This window comes from Eubalaena glacialis, chromosome 4 (genome assembly GCF_028564815.1).
Source record: "Eubalaena glacialis isolate mEubGla1 chromosome 4, mEubGla1.1.hap2.+ XY, whole genome shotgun sequence".
NCBI lineage: Eukaryota > Metazoa > Chordata > Mammalia > Artiodactyla > Balaenidae > Eubalaena > Eubalaena glacialis.
Window position 1 is genome coordinate 65,021,454 of NC_083719.1, and position 16,626 is coordinate 65,038,079.

The 16,626-nt window shown below is 40.2% G+C and overlaps 1 long non-coding RNA gene across 1 annotated transcript in view; it reads right to left on the bottom strand.

Annotated features, from left to right (window-relative positions):
• Window positions 1–10,456: 10,456 nt before the first annotated feature.
• Window positions 10,457–16,626, bottom strand: part of LOC133089803 (uncharacterized) — a 62,147-nt gene continuing 55,977 nt past the window's right edge. The window contains exon 3 of the long non-coding RNA XR_009700745.1: window positions 10,457–10,528. This is a non-coding gene — a long non-coding RNA (uncharacterized LOC133089803). The remainder of the gene's footprint in view (window positions 10,529–16,626) is intronic.

The following is a 16,626-nucleotide window of genomic DNA, read 5'->3' on the forward strand; positions in this document are numbered from 1 at the left end:
CGCACCACGACGAAGAACCTGCGCACCGCAGCTAAGACCCAACGCAGCCAAAAATAAAAATAAAAATAAATAAATATAAGTACTCTGTGGTGGTAATTACTACCTGCTAGCATCATCATCATTAGATTATACATGTACAAACCAGATTTCTCATCAGATGAATAATGTTATGATCCAATTATCATCAGCTTTCTAGACTCCTCAGGTCTTTTTCCTTGGACCTAAATTTTTGAGGCAGAGGCGAGAAGGATCTCCCTGCCACATGTTGCTGAGCTATTGACTACTACAAGGCAAATCCCCATTAGCCTCACTCAGCTTCGAAGACAAGTTGTCTGTAGTATTGGGGGCCAGTGCTAAGAAAGTTAAGAAAGAATACATTTTTGACTTATGGTCTGCTACTCTGAGCTTACCTCCTACCCTGTAATACTCATGGGATTTTAATTCTTTGAGGAGAAACTTAATGTGTCCAACCCTGTGGACACTACTTAGGGCTAAAATTGTTGCTATGTTAAGGAGAGGGGTTTTTTTGTTTTTTTTTTTTTAAGTTTTAAATTTTATTTTATTTATTTTTTTATACAGCAGGTTCTTATTAGTTATCCATTTTATACATATTAGTGTATGTATGTCAATCCCAATCTCCCAGTTCATCCCACCACCACCCCCCGACCTTGGTGTCCATACGTTTGTTCTCTACATCTTTCTCTATTTCTGCCCTGCAAACCAGTTCATCTGTACCATTTTTCTAGGTTCCACATATATGCGTTAATATACAATATTTGTTTTTCTCTTTCTGACTTACTTCACTCTATATGACAGTCTCTAGATCCATCCACGTCTCTACAGATGACCCAATTTTGCTCCTTTTTATCGCTGAGTAATATTCCATTGTATATATGTACCACAACTTCTTTATCCATTTGTCTGTCGATGGGCATTTAGGTTGCTTCCATGACCTGGCTATTGTAAATAGTGCTGCAATGAACATTGGGGTGCATGTGTCTTTTTGAATTATGGTTTTCCCTGGGTGTATGCCCAGTAGTGGGATTGCTGGGTCACATGGTAATTCTTAGTTTTTTAAGGAACCTCCATACTGTTCTTTAAGGAGAGTTTTGACCAAGGATACTGACCTCTGGAAAAATCTGATCAGATTCTGTGTTTGATGCAGAGGTGCCCAGAAATTAGAGGCTTCAGGAGCACTATATCCATTTGCCCTAGCTTTTCAGCCTGGTCCAGTTTCTAGGAGGGTGGCAGACAAAGAGCTCACTCTGGTGATGGATATGGGTAGTCTGTGGAGAAGGGTGGTCATGGAAGAACCCAGCTCTGGGCACTTTCTCCCACCCCTCTGGAAGAGTTACCCCTGTACCCCAACGTTCCTGTACTGCTTCCTTTGTTTTTGCCTCGGCACTGTGTCCTTTTAGGAGCTGTCAGTTCTATTCTACGGTTTGGGTATTTTCTTTATTTTATTTTATTTATTTATTTATTTATTTATTTTTTAATTAATTAATTTATTCTTTTTTTTATTTTCTTTATTTTAAAGGAGCATTTATCATGTGTGGCACAAGGAGACACATCCATGTCTCAGGAATTTTCTAAAGACCTGGAGAGTTCACTAAAGGGTTGTGAGAGTGGTTGAGGGGAACAGGACTGCATCTCATCACCTCAGCTTCCAGTCAGGGAAGGTTCTTCAAAGGGCTTTACCATGTGAACTCCTACCTTCCCATTCCTTCTTTTCCCTGTTCTTCCTCTCTCTCTTCCCTCTTTCCTTTACTTTCCCCTTAGCCCCTGACAAAAGGACAAAAGGTGAGAGAAATAGGGAAGTTTTGGGGGGAAATATTAGATTGAAATACATGAAACTGCTATTTTTGCAAGTCAAATATGGTTGACTGTTGGCAATAGTATATGGTTCAACCATACAAGAATTTCAGTTCTTGCAAAGCATGCCACAGTCTTCTTATGTATTAACAACACTAATATTTATCAAGCCCTTGCAGTGTGCCAGGTACTATCTAAGTGCTTTACATAGAGTATCTCACGCAATGCTCTTCACAAGCATTTGAGGTAGGTGTTATTATTCTCAAAATTTTCTAGTTTATACAACTACTGAATAATAAGAGTGTATTTCTCACCCAGACAACCTATGTCTTCAGGCCCTCTAAGGAATCTGATACATGCATCCTTCCAACCACCCCTGCCCCTTAACATTTACTCTTTCATGTACCATGATTCTGGAAGGGCAACTTCTCTATGAATTCAGGTTGGATTAAATATAGGTGGGACCATTTGAGCAGGGCTTATGGGATCTTGCTTCAGCCTGGTAAGCAGCAATGAATTCTGTTCTTACAGCCAAACCCCTGATTAAATAAAATCAGAAACACCAAGCCACATCCTGCTTTATTACAGCCTTGTCCTTTATCAAGTACATCATTTCTCCCCATTTTGACTATTGCAAAGTGAATCCCTTGGCTCACTATAGGTTATTAAAAGGAGAAATGATGTAGCATGAATCTATTTCTTTTTTGATTTTTAAAAGAGGTGAGGATTCTCCTTACTCTGACTAAATTGGTCAGTTCATGTCTTCTCTCCAGTCTTGGCCTTGTTCATTCCTCTGGGAAATGTCAATCACATTTCCCAGATCTAGGTGGCTGTGTGATCTATGGAAGATAAAACCCCAAAACCAAGGTCTTTGTTTTTTTAATTCACATTCTGCTTAGGAAGAGGGAGACCTGGATCACTGGATCCCATCGCCATCCATTCATTGATGACTGTAAATAAGTGCCCTACCTCTGCAAATGGTCAAAAACTCATCCACTGCATCTAAATCAGCAGATTGCAATTCCCTTTGTTTTTTTTTTTTTCCTGTGTGGTTTTCCTTTCCTGGTGAATTGTTGTAGTTCACTGCTACTTTTCCTTCTTCTCTTGTTTTTTTGGCTTCACTTCCTCCTTCTATTGTTGTAGCTGTCTTTTCCTCTCATCACTTTTCCTGTTGCCTTTCCAACTGGGTGGGGCCCCCATCCAGCTCACTCACTGTCTGGCTCTAGACTCTCTTGGTCCCAGGGGAGAACAATCTTGTGCCAAATAGTCCCAATCTCTGGGGCATCAGAAGAAAGATCCTGGAAACTAAGTATCTCTAAAATTTTCTTTTATTGATGTATATTAAAATGAAATCCAAGGATGCCTAATTAGGTAAGAAAAAATACTCATCCTCTTGGCCTCCCAGCCCCAGACCATTCTGAACTCTGACAGCACCAACATCCTTCAAATCGAACAATGAAATCAACTTTGGTTACTTAGCATAATAGAAATAAACTTGTAATATTCTATTAGTGAAGGATCAATGTCTCCCGTCTTGAAAATAAACATCGGAGCTTGGCCTCAACATTTATGTAGCAGCAGGAGACCGTTATTTTGTGGCAACATTCGATTACATTGACATCAAAACAGATTTATTAAATTAATAAATAGTACATGATTTTCAGCCTTTCATTTCCAACCCTCACTACCACCCTACTCAAGGTGATTCTCTGAAACCCTTCATCCTAGTTTGGATTCCTCATTATCTATCATCTTTATTTCTTTTTTGTTATTTGTCAGTTTATACTCAAATTAATTTTTTTAAATATCTATTTTTTTCAGATGGAACATTTTAAATGGTTATTAAGAACAAAGTTAATAATGCGAATCATTGAATTGTTAAGTGTTAAAATATTTCACTGACACAGTATTTGAAGAAGTATTTCAGATATGCTTTTCAAAGCTCTGAATGTGGCTAATAGCAAAAACCCCCGGTTCTTGCTGCCTCTTCTTCTAACTTCCAACCTCAGGGCCTTTGTCCTGGCTGTTTCCTCTGCCTGGAATGCTCTTTCCTCTGCTCTTTGTATGGCTGGCTTTTCCTTATTACTCAAGTCTGCTGGAACATCAGAGAGGTTTTCTCTGAGAGTCCTCTTTAAAGAGTGCTTACTCTTCCATCCTGTCATTCTTCATTCATCCTGTTGCTCTGTTTTATTTTCTTCAGAGTCATATGTCACTATATGAAATGTTTATGGTCTGAATAACCCTATTGGCTTGCATACTCCATGAGGGCAGCTGTCTTATTATACTTCTTCTCATACTAGACCCCTATGTCCCAAGACCTAGAACAGTACCAAGTGCCCAGTGGCACTCAATAAACAAATACAGTTGACCCTTGAACAACAAGGGGGTTAGGGGTACTGGCCCTCCAGGCAGTCAAAAATTTGCATATAACCTCCATATACATGGTTCCTCCATATCTGCGGTTCTACAACCAACCTTGGATTGTGTAGTACTGTAATATTTACTCTTGAAAGATATCTGTGTATAAGTGGACCCACACAGTTCAAATCCGTGTTGTTCAAGGGTCAACTATATTCATTGAATGACAGACCCACTGAATGAATGGATAACTCTAAAAGGATCATACATGAATGAACTTATGTCCTAATTCTCTTAGACGTTTGCAACAAACAATCTTTCCAGGCCTCTACCCAACCCCTACACCCTGGGGGCTCCTTATATTCTTAGGAACAATAGTGACTGAACAGAAAGCATCAGCATGTCTTCAGATTTTAGGCTTCAGCTCTTACTCCAATTTGTTATTCCAGCATCTAAGCCAATTTAGCAGAACTTTGGTGAGCAGGACGAGAGAGACAGAAATATTTCCTCCTCTTTTCTATACCACAGATCTAACTTACTTGGAGTTCCAAGTGGCTTAATGTTGCTGACAATAAGGAAACAAGTAGCACAAGTCAGCAGATTAAGTTTTCAGTAATAAGCTTTCATCATGTCACTCCTACTCAAAAACCTCAATTCCTCCACACTGCTTGTAGGATAACTTTCTCTCCCCTCAGATTTTATTCAATCTGATCCTTCAGTACCTATAGCCTTCAGTACATTGTAGTTATTTACACATGTCTGTCTTCCCTACCAGAGTATATACTCCTTGAAAATAGCCTTTTCATTCACAGACATTTACAGTATACCTACACGTTGAGCTTGATATGGGGGAATATACTTTTGAAGACATTTTCCTACTCTCAAACCCTACAATTCCTACTTCAGTTTGTGCTTTGCCTTTGGGAAGTGATACCAATGTTTCTGGAATTAAGTTTTAGCTCCAGTAGCTAAAGTCTGACAACCTGAGTTTGAATTCCCTGCTCCATCAATTGCTAGCTGTGTGATCTTAGGCAAGTCATTTAACCACTCTGTGCCTCCATTTTATCAACTGCAAACAGAGATAATGTTTCTAACTGCACGTTAGAGTTATTATGAGGACTGAATGAGAAAACGCAGGTACTGGGGTTAGCATAGAGCTTGGTGTTTAGTGAATGTTTACGGGTGTTTTTCTTCAGTAGAGCTGGTCTATGCCCTCCATGGTCTGAAACCATACACAAACCTACCTGACACATCTGTCAATACTGTTTTGCGTTGTGCATACTGTTCCCCTTGCCTTGAATGGCCTTCCCTACTCTGGCCCCTAACTCCTCTGAAACCCGCTCTCTGCTCTTGTAATCTGTATCACACATAAGAAAAAGCTGCCTTTTACTAGAACTTAACTTTTCCTGTGTCTTGTCTCCCCAGTGAGATATAAGCACAAGGAGAATGCTGTGATTCTTCAGCAGAGCCTAAGACAGTCCTACATTCATAGCATGTACCCGCTAACGCTTATCTGAAGGCAGTGACTGAAGAATGTAATGTCGAATTCAACAGCCTCTTTATTGGTGGCAGTTGGTCACTGCGATGACATCATTTCAAATTTCACAGATTCAAGGGTGAAAATGAGCATTTTGATGTCATCTAGTCACGTCTGCAAAGTGGGAGTTCCCACAGTATCCCTTAATTCCAGTGAAGAAATTCTTTCTTATCTTTAACTACTGATACAATGTAAGTACTTTTCCTCACTGAATCAGCAATAACAATGCGAAAAAAATTAGTCATCCTTCTCCTCATGATAAGCCTACATATACTTCAAGACAGTCATCAAATAATCCTCTTCTCCCAAAGGAACATTCAAAACATTTATTTGCACAGCTAATATCACAAATGGTCTAGCAAACAGACAAAATCACTCTCCTGTTAAGAAGTCAAGCCCAATGTAGGCCTGATTATGCCTCAGCCAATCTGGCAGAGATCTCTGGAGCAAATATTATCCGTCAGAATGTCCTGTGTCCTGCAAAAGGGCCTGATTTTTATACTCCAGTCTCACTCATCAGATGCGCGCTGCCTCAGAGAGGGCATTATCTGTGGAGATGTTGTTCTTAGCAGCTGCGGCAGCCCCTGAAGATGCTGACACTCCCCACGGCTGGGTAACGTGTCCTCTGAAAGGGTGTCTCTGTGTCTCCCATACCTGTACACCAACATTTGAATGGAGCTCAAAGGCAGAGCCAGGCTGTCTTCCTGGCCTTAGCAGAACTAAATCTACACCACTCCAGCCAGAGAACTATATCTTCTACCCTTAGAAGTGCCATTTTCAGAATTATAGAAATACCAAAATGTTGTTGAGAAAAGAAGAATTCAAAACTGAGTTTAAAAGCATTTATAAATAATAAAATACCAGTGGGAATTAAAAGAAGAAAAGCAGGAAAAAAAATATTGATTGTTCTTTTCCTTTTCGTGTGTATGGTGGAAACCACAGAAATAATACAACATACAAGGCAATCATGTAGCCTTCACAGAACTAGAAGGAATATTAGAAAGCGACATAGAGCACTCTGGAACATAGGAGAAAACTGTGGCTTCCTTCCTCCATCCTGTCAGCTATAGCCTCATCTGAGGGACCTCTACCAAAACATTTAAACTCTCTTGGCCTGAATCACTGATAATTGAATAGTACTTGTAACAGGAATACTATCATGTAGAAATCATGGCACAAGGTACAGGATGGAAGGGGAGACAATTTTAAAAACCAACAGAATGACCAAAGAAAGAATGGCTCATCAAAGTTCAGAATATCAGTCTTTTTCAACATCATGGCAAGAATGAGGCACAGAAAATAGTGAAGATCTTTAATTGTCATTCCTGTAACTTAGTACTATGTACTGAGTTCATAAATTCCTTATCCCTCGGAATTTGTCTCTGTGGCTAAAACTCATTGGGCAACCTTGCCACACCAGTTTCCCACAAACACTTTGGTCTTTGAGTTTATCACAAGCTGTATTATTGCCTATGGAAAATAATGCACTTTAAAGTTATCTTATGAATGGATAAAGAAGATGTGATATATATATATATATATATAATGAAATAGTACTCAGCCATAAAAAAGGATGAAATAATGCCATTTACAGCAACATGGATGGACATAGACATTATCATACCAAGTGAAGTAAGTCAGACAGAGAACAACAAATACCATATGCTATCACTTATATGTGGAATCTAAAACATGACACAAATGAACATATCTATGAAACAGAAACAGACTCACAGACTATAGAGAACAGACTTATGGTTGCCAAGGGGGAGGGGGGGCGGGGGAGGGAAGGACTGGGAGTGTGGGATTAGCAGATGCAAACTGGTATATACAGAATGAATAAACAACAAGGTCCTACTGTATAGCACAGGGAACTATATTCAATATCCTGTGATAAACCATAATGGAAAAGAATATGAAAAAGAATATATATATATATATATATATATATATAACTGAATCACTTTGCTGTACAGCAGAAATTAACACAACATTGTAAATCAACTATACTTCAACAAAATTTTTTAAAAAGTAATCATCTTAATAACTTTAAAAATTTCAACAAATCAAGTTAAACATTTTGATGCTTTGATTTTCAGAGTGTATGTATCTAATGAACAATTACATTAGATGCCTGTAATTTTTTTTTTTATTATTGCAAAGAGGATCTTGGTCTTAGGCACTGCATCCATCACAACTGCCACAGGAAGACCCCTGTGGCCCCAACCCCTTCATCTCAGTGAATACTGTTAGGACTGGACACCACATGCTGGAACTTCCACACTGTCCCCCTCCAAAGCCAGAAACCTCCACTGCCACCATTGCCAGAAAATGGATTCTGTGAAGCACCTACGTCCTCTCTCATTGCTGTCTTCCAAAACAATCTCTCGTACAAGCAAGGAGAACTGGCTGAGCCTAGGTCCCAAATTTATGCTCTTGCTATAAGAGAAGATGGGAAAGTACATTTGGGGCTTATACAATGGGAGGCTAAGACTCAGGCTGTGGGGAATTCCTCAGAGGTAGAAAGGGTGTTCAAAAGGTGGTAAGTGGCCACAAAAACCTCAGCGTGAAAGGCAACAAAATACAGAGCTCAGAACATCTCCGTCAGGTGACTAGGAGTGCCTATGAAGTTTCCCCAGTCACAGACCTGGGGGAAATACTGGTCTTCCCCTGGGGAGCTGGAGAGGAGACGCGAGTGTTTCTTGCTGACATCTTTCCTTGTGCTCCAGACCGTTCCAGATGGCAGGAAGTCCCTGCTCAGGCCTCTCTGGCTGGGCCTTTCTCCAAGAGCTGACCCTCAACTACTGCACAGGGGCAAGCTGCCAGAGCAGCAGGGAGACTCACCTACACAGGCACAGCCCGTTCTCCATAACAATTTGGAAATTTAACTGACACACAGTGGGGAAAAGAACAGGTTTTCAAGCCTTGTTACTATGCATATGCTAATTATTAGACAGAGGGGAACATTATAATTGAGTTATGAAACAACTAAATAAAAACAGAATACCTGACAGAGAGCTTCTTTACATGACGTTTTTACACAAGAATAAACAATGTGTTCTTTGTAGCACTTAAAAAAAAAAAAAAAGATACAGGGTTAGTTTTATTCTGTAAACTACAGTCTCTTGTTGTAACTAGACTAGTGCTTGTGTTTGTTGACATCTTGATTTATAAAAACCTGAACAAGTTCAATTTCAATAATTCTTTTTGTTCAAGCAATACCAGAGGAGGGGGGAAAAGATGGATGTCCCCCCCACCTCCTAAAAATGGCATATGCAAAAGCTTTAGAATTCTCTTTGTTCAACTCTGGGTCAGATTTCATGAAAAAGTCATTGAAATTCTTTTTGCTCCGCATTCTTCCATGCATGTATGGAAGCTTTTGTTCTTAATGAGCACTGAGAAGCTTCCTTCCACAGAACTTTATTTTTGAAAGATGAAATCACCTGTTCCCCTCAACTCTTCTCAGTGTTGTTTCTCTGTTTTATTAACACCCCCTTCCTCAACCACAACAAAGAACATGTGCCAATTAATCCACTGTTGAAAATGTCAATCTAATGCCTAGAATGGGTGCCATGTGCTAATGGTCAAAGTAGAACCGAAAGCAGAGAAATAAAGGGTACTAGGTTCTGTTATTTTTTAACACCGAATCACTTTTGGTAAAACCAAGAGTAATTGTACCTATGAAATGGCAAACAAGTGGTTCACCATGTATACAATTAATGAATTTGTTTGTGTAACATGCTTTGAGATCTTTTGTTAAAAATGAAAGATAACAAATAAAGATAATAATGTATAAATAAAACAATTTGGAAAAAGTCCCGTGTAAGCCATACTTATTCATAAGATGTTACTCTCTTCACATAATATGAAAAAAGTAACAAAAGAAAGGAATATTCAAAGTACAGTTGCTGGTAAGAGAAAGCAACCAGATGATTTAAAGAAAATGTCTCTAAATTAGATGATAATATGTGATATCCACAGAGAAATTCCCCTTCTCCAAGAGCCACTAAACCCAAATACATATATGACTATAAGGCAGTGCCCCTCCTTATTCATCCTTATCTGTATAATTCACCTTCCTAGAATCATCCCTGACTTCTACCATTAAAAAAATAAACAATGGAGATTGCTTTAAAAATACACTTGTCAGTATGACACATCTACTTTTGCTACAGGTTCCATTTTCAAACAAATAGAGCAAGGAATTAAATTTAATTGCTGATCCAGGCTCAACATACCAGGATCTACCAGATAAATGATACTTTATAACAGGTTATCTAGAGTCTCCCTCTTTTAAGTCAGTTCCTGAACCAAAGAGGTTGAATATTGCACAAGAATACCCAGAATGCTGTGATGTAACTTAATAGATAACGACAATCCTGGAGCTGAAAGGGCCAAGGAACAGACCCTGTTGCTGTTGCCCATGACCCACTGGTGTGTTCTCACGTGTCCATCACATAAGATGGACAATGGAGAAGTGTGATAACTGATACTTTCTGCTCTTTTGTGAAATGAAACTTATTCCTGGTGTCACAGATGACATTTTAGGCTTTGTCAATCAGAGTCAGACTCTCAGGTTTTGCCAATGGGAATATTAACTGTCAGCTAATAACTGGATCCAAAGTTACCTGAAAATCTGAGGATGGAATTTGCCCCCAAAGGCACTGTTTCCAAATCAATCAGACCCCACTTGAAGCTCAAATGTGACAATGACCTGCCTTATCCTGATTATCCAGTTTACTAAATGTCCAGCTTCTATTCCTTTCCCTTGATTGCATCTTTGTCTTGTCCACTGCACTGTTCCTCCACCAGACAGAAGAGCTAGAAAGAGAAAAGAGGTAAAATTGTAATTTGTGAATTATTCTTTACTACCAGTTTGGGGAAAATAATTTTGATTGAAATGTTTTGCAATCAATCAATCAATCTATCTATAAGGTTTAGAGGTTATCTATGGGCTTGAATCATTGATCCTAGTATAAAACCAAGTAAATTAAGAAATAATATAGTATTTTTTCCATATACTTACCAAGAAAAGCCTTACTCTTTTTTTTAAAATTTTATTTTATTTATTTATTTTTTATGCAGCAAGTTCTTATTAGTTATCTATTTTATACATATTAGTGTATACATGTCAATCCCAGTCTCCCAATTCATCACACCACCCCCCACACCCCCCGCTTTTCCCCCTTGGTGTCCATATGTTTGTTCTCTACATCTGTGTCTCTATTTCTGCCTTGCAAACCAGTTCATCTGTACCATTAGAAAAGCCTCACTCTTTTAAAAGTGCTTTCATGTCATCACCTCATTAGAAACTCCTGAAATTCCTGTGAAATATTTTAAGCAGTTATTATTTACTTTTATTTTAATATTACCATTAAGCCCTCCATTTTATAGATGAAGAAACTGAGGACAAATATTGAAGGTTGCTCAGGAGTACCCAGCTAATAGTGGTAAAATTGAGATTAGATACCAGCTCTTCTAACCTGTGATCCCAGATGCTTTCTACTTGGTCATCTGCCTCTGCTTTCTGGGCAATTACCCAGTCCTTAGCTGGAAGGGTCTTACATGCAGTTTTCCACTTCACAAACTACTGGGTTCCAAAAAATGCAGTTGAAGAAGTTAGAAAGCATTGTCCCACCAGAACAATAATGCCTATATCCCTGTGTCAATTCACAAGAACCTATGCCTGACCCACAAGAGTTAAGTATGTTACTTTAAGACAAAATATGTTTCACAGAAGAATATTCTCTCAAGAAAGCTTCAAGGAAAAAATTCCAAGATCAAATAAGTTTGGGAAACACTGCATGTCATATATCCCACTCAGAGATTCATAATGTACATTTGCATATTAAAAGCTTTAAGAAGTTCTGCAGGAAAGAAAACTGCTTAAAATTGTTCCATTGAGAATTCATCAACCTTCTTTGCCTTTGAAACCCTTTTATTGAGTAACAGATATTAACACCCAAAACTAGAGCTCCCCAAAACACATTCTGAAAATTGCTGCTGTAGGAAAATATGTTGAGTTGCCATTTGAGATGTTAGGAGCATCTCTGCTGCTCTGAGATTGGGGGTAACCCGGAATGTAAGACAGATACTGGTGATCATTCCTGTGAAATCAGTCTGGGCCTAAAATCGGTGATGGATGTTGGAACACAAAGCAGGGTCAGACATTGAATGATAAGGAACAGAACAATAAAGGATGGGAATGATGCCTGGGAACACTGAGACGAGACCAGGACGACAGGGCTGGGGGCACATGAATGGTGAGTGTGATAAGAGAGCAGCTAACTTGGGGATTTGTTCTGTCTTCCTCTCTCTTCTTCCTCAAATTCTGCTACTGCAGATGCTCCCCTAAAACAAACCAAGGATAGGAAGCAGTGAGGCTGAGAGAAGGAGGGGTAGACCCAAACATTAGTGGCTGCCATGGAAGGAAGAGACAGAGAGGAGAGGCATGCCGAACAGTGAGCTAACATCAGAGTGCCCTCTCCCACATTCCTCCCTAGACTCTTGAGGGCAGAGTCCATCTACTTGTCTTTTCCAGCTTCCAGAGGCCACTCACATTCCTTGGTTCATGGCCCCTTTCCTCCATCGTCAAAAGTATTAGTGGTAGATGGAGTCCTTCTCACATTGCATCTCTCTGACCTCCTCTTCTGCCTCTTTCTTCCATTTTTAAGGACCTTTGTGATTATATTGGGCCCACCTGAATAATCCAGGAGACTCTCCTTATCTATTGATTAGTAATCTTAATTCTCTTTGCCACGTTGATTAACACATTCACAGGTTCCTGGGATTAGGATACGGACATCTTTGGGGGGCTATTATTCTGCTTACCACAGCAACCTAGCAGTCAGGTACTTCCATGATTTTGTTCCTCTCCCCACTCCCCTTTGTCCCAGGTACCTCTCTGACCCTCATTGTTGTGTATAATGAACTTTTACTGAAGATTTGTGAATCATGAAGGGTGATCACAGTACAGTATAGAAAAGCACTTAAAATCAAATATAAGACATCTTTGCTTCTAAAGTTTTTGGCCACCCGGAGTTTCTTTTTAGCCATTTTCCCCTGTGGTCTGCCCACTCTGTCCATCTACACGGATCTTTTTTCCCCATTATTCTCTCTTTTCCAAGTTCTTAGCCTGTAAAAACACCTTCCTCTCAATTCTCACTGGAAATGGAAAATTCCTCTTACTTATTATTTAAAGCAAATTAGTTTGCTTTGTCTCAGCCTTTTCCATCCAGGATATGTCCTGGGCCTTCCCTTTCATTACCAAAAATATGCATCAGCATCTTCAGAGACAAATTCTGGGTCTGCAGTTCATTTTACTTCTTTATAATAGTAATAATTTTCTTCTCCCTACTTGCTATCAGAGAAGGCTTTAATACCAATTTTAGAAAGAACATTCCCTTTCCATTACATGTGGATGACCTTCTGCAGTACAGGGGCTAAGTGGACAGTGGTTTACAAAGAAATGAAACCAGCTGGCATGCTGTCACCTGGGATGGTGAAATCAGCCTGACTCTAGGGACCAGGAGACCTGGCTACTAATTCTGGTTGTGCTTCAAATGGCCTGGTGACTTTGGGCAAAGCCACAGCCTCTCTGAGTCACCATTTTGTCATGTGTAAAACAGAAAAGTTGAATTAGATGTTCTGGGTTCCAAAATTCTAGTTCTCTAGAATTCATACTTGGCACTTTTTTGGTGTAGACAGAGTGTGGCTCTTGGAGAAATTAGCTCTGAATGATCTGGGTGATGTGCAGCCAGTGGGTCACTCCTCAAAATTTAGAAGACTTTGATGAAATGATGAAGCTGGAATTGTATATTAAAGACATTCTTTCCAGTGCCTCGGGGATCTCTGATCATAGTGTAAATACCTCATTGAATAAGTAGAGTTTATGTCTGTAGCCTGGGGAGTTTACATGACATAATAAGCAGAAGCAAACCAGTGTCACAGGAGCTCTGGGGACTCCCAGAAACTCTACTACTGTGCTATCTGGCTTAATCTTCTGGGATTCAATTCAGTCTGGGGACCCTGGGCTTTTTCTTTTCTTTTTGAAAGGGCTGTTGGGATGGTAGCCAACCTGCAAAAGCCACAGTGATGGACTGAAAAGAAAAATATGACAAGACCAGTGTCTTTTGAGAAAGATTAATCTAGCTGTTAGGTATGGGATGAAATGAAATAGTGGGCAATAGGCAGCAGGAAAACCAATTACGAGACCGTTGTAAAAGTTCAGGCATAATAAAAATGTAACAGGATGCTGGATGGGACTTTTCCTGTTGTCTCAGAGTTTCCGCCAAAGCGCCCCAGCTGAGGACAATAGGCAGTAGGCGTCCACACATTGTAAAGACAGTTGCTAACCACATCCAGCTAGCACTTGCTAATTGGTTCTGTGACTGTCCATTCAATTACGCTCCCATCCTACATAACGGAAGTTAGTGAATCATTATGGGAAGAATCTGGGGTGCAAGTGGAAAGGGCTACAGTCTGTGTCTCTTCTCAAATCACATATTCCCTGGAGTTTGGGAACCAGAGAATCTGATGCCTGCCTCTCACCTGAAGGTGGATAGGGACAGAGAGAACAGCAATGGGAGAGCCTGGCTTCCAGAAGGTGATAGAAAAAGTGGGTAAATTTCCCATAAGCCAAATAGCATGGGAGGTAGCTGGGTTCCAGGGCTGCTTGCTGGGCGCAAGTATCACTTTCTTGGGAGAATAGAACAGTGTCTGACATTCTTGACAGCAGGGAGGTGGAGGGATGAGAGTCCCAAAGAACTGGCAAAAATGCTCCTTCAAGGAAAGGGCCAGCTTTGGACATTTGCTGGGACTGAGGCCATTTGAGAGAATCTGTCAAGAGAGAATCAAGAAAGAAGTACAGGGAGCAGCAGATACCACCTCCTCTGGTCCCCTCCACCTCTTTCACCCTACCCCCCACCCCACCCTCCAGCCTGAAGGAGCCAGAAGCAGGTGACAGAAGCAAAGAGGGCCAAGGAACAGACTCTGTGTTGCTCCCTCCACCGATCTGTGGGCCCCATGGCCGGGCCTGAACTGGGGGGAGGGGAGAAGATTTAAACTAGATGGGAAATGGATGTTTTGCTTTAGATTGGACTAGACTTTTTAAATTTTGAAAATGAGACTGTTGTCTAATATCTTAAAGTAACAGGAAAGTACACAGAATTTGTCAGAGGTATCATCCAGGGGCAGGAAAGGGAGATAAGACAGAACATGTTTAAAGGCAATGAAATTTAAAAATAAAACTATTTCCTGTTTGTACCTCATAGAGCCCAGCTCCTATAATATATTGGTATGACAACAATAATAAACAACAACGATCATAGCAGCAATAATAATAACAACCATTTGTTAAATGTTGGCCACGATGTGCCTGACTCTGTGTTAGATGCTAAAGGTGCATTATTTCATGGAATCTTTACAACCTACCTCAAGAGGTAGATACTGTCAAATTTAACCCCACTTAACAGACGTTAAAAGTGAAGCTTTGAGAGGTTAAGTAATTTGCTGCAAAATGTAGTTAATAAGTAGCTGATTTTAGACTCCACAACAAAATTAGGGCTAGAATAGCATGGCAGTTATAGAAGATGATAGAAGCAAGGAATGAATGAATGAAATAATCTGTGTTTATCATTCTAACCCAAGAATCAATGACATAATTGATAAAAAGCAATGACACAATCTATGTACATTGATAGTACGTCAGTTATCATACAACCCACAAATAGCATTTGTTGTTAAGCATAAAACTAGTAAAGGTATAACTTAAATAACTTGCTTTTGGTGGGTTGTTTCAGTTTTTGTTTTGTTTTTTTTAAAGAAATGTTGCCTGGTCATTTTGAAGTTAGTTCTCTGGAGTACAACCAATGCAGTAATCAGTCATTTACGCCATGGAGATATTTCACTATGCTTAAGATATTTTATGGATATAACCAAGTGCATCTTCATGGTTTCAGTGATGATGTAGCTGCTTAAAACAGTCACCTACGGCTTCCCTGGTGGTGCAGTGGTTAAGAATCTGCCTGCCAATGCAGGGGACACAGGTTCGAGCCCTGGTCTGAGAAGATCCCACATGCCACGGAGCAACTAAGCCCATGCGCCACAACTACTGAGCCTGCACTCTAGAGCCCGCGAGCCACAACTGCTGAGCCCACGTGCCGCAATTACTGAAGCCTGAGCACCTAGAGCCCACGCTCTGCAACAAGAGAAGCCACCCCAATGAGAAGCCCGCGCACTGCAACGAAGAGTATCCCTGGCTCGCTGCAACCAGAGAAAAGCCCGTGCGCAGCAACGAAGACCCAGCGCAGCCAAAAATAAAATAAATAAATAAATTTATTTTAAAAACCAGTCACCTAAATTCAAGAATATCTTCTACACTGTGTAGTCCTTGAAGCAGGGGTCTTATCTTACTAATTTTTGTGCTCTAAACCCTGCAATCACAAGATAAGTATCTGGGCAATTGTAGATACTCCTTAATCGAGAACATTTTTATTAAGCACCTACTAGGTTCCAGGCACTGAGGTGAGTGTTACAATGTGTAAGACAGAGCAAACCTTTTCATAGTGGGTGTTCACAGCCCTAGCTACACCTCTGCTGTCCTCTGAAGAGAATGCTGGCTTTTGCTCCACAGCGTCTATTCTCTGCCCTCTGAGGGGAATTAGACTTTTGCCAGATTCCAGGACATTTGTGATACAGAACTGAGAGACTGGGAGCCAGAGAAACAGAACTAATGAGGAGGAAGGGGGAGAGAAAGAAAGGATAGCCCTATGAAAACAAGACTTTGAGGAGAAGACTAGGGGAGAGGTTATTCTAGGGAGCGCTATTGTAGATTACAAATAGGACCTCCTTCATCGTGCTCTGAGAAATCCAGGTAAAGGATATCATTTGCTTCTAACTGCTCCTAGCTGCTGTTTCTT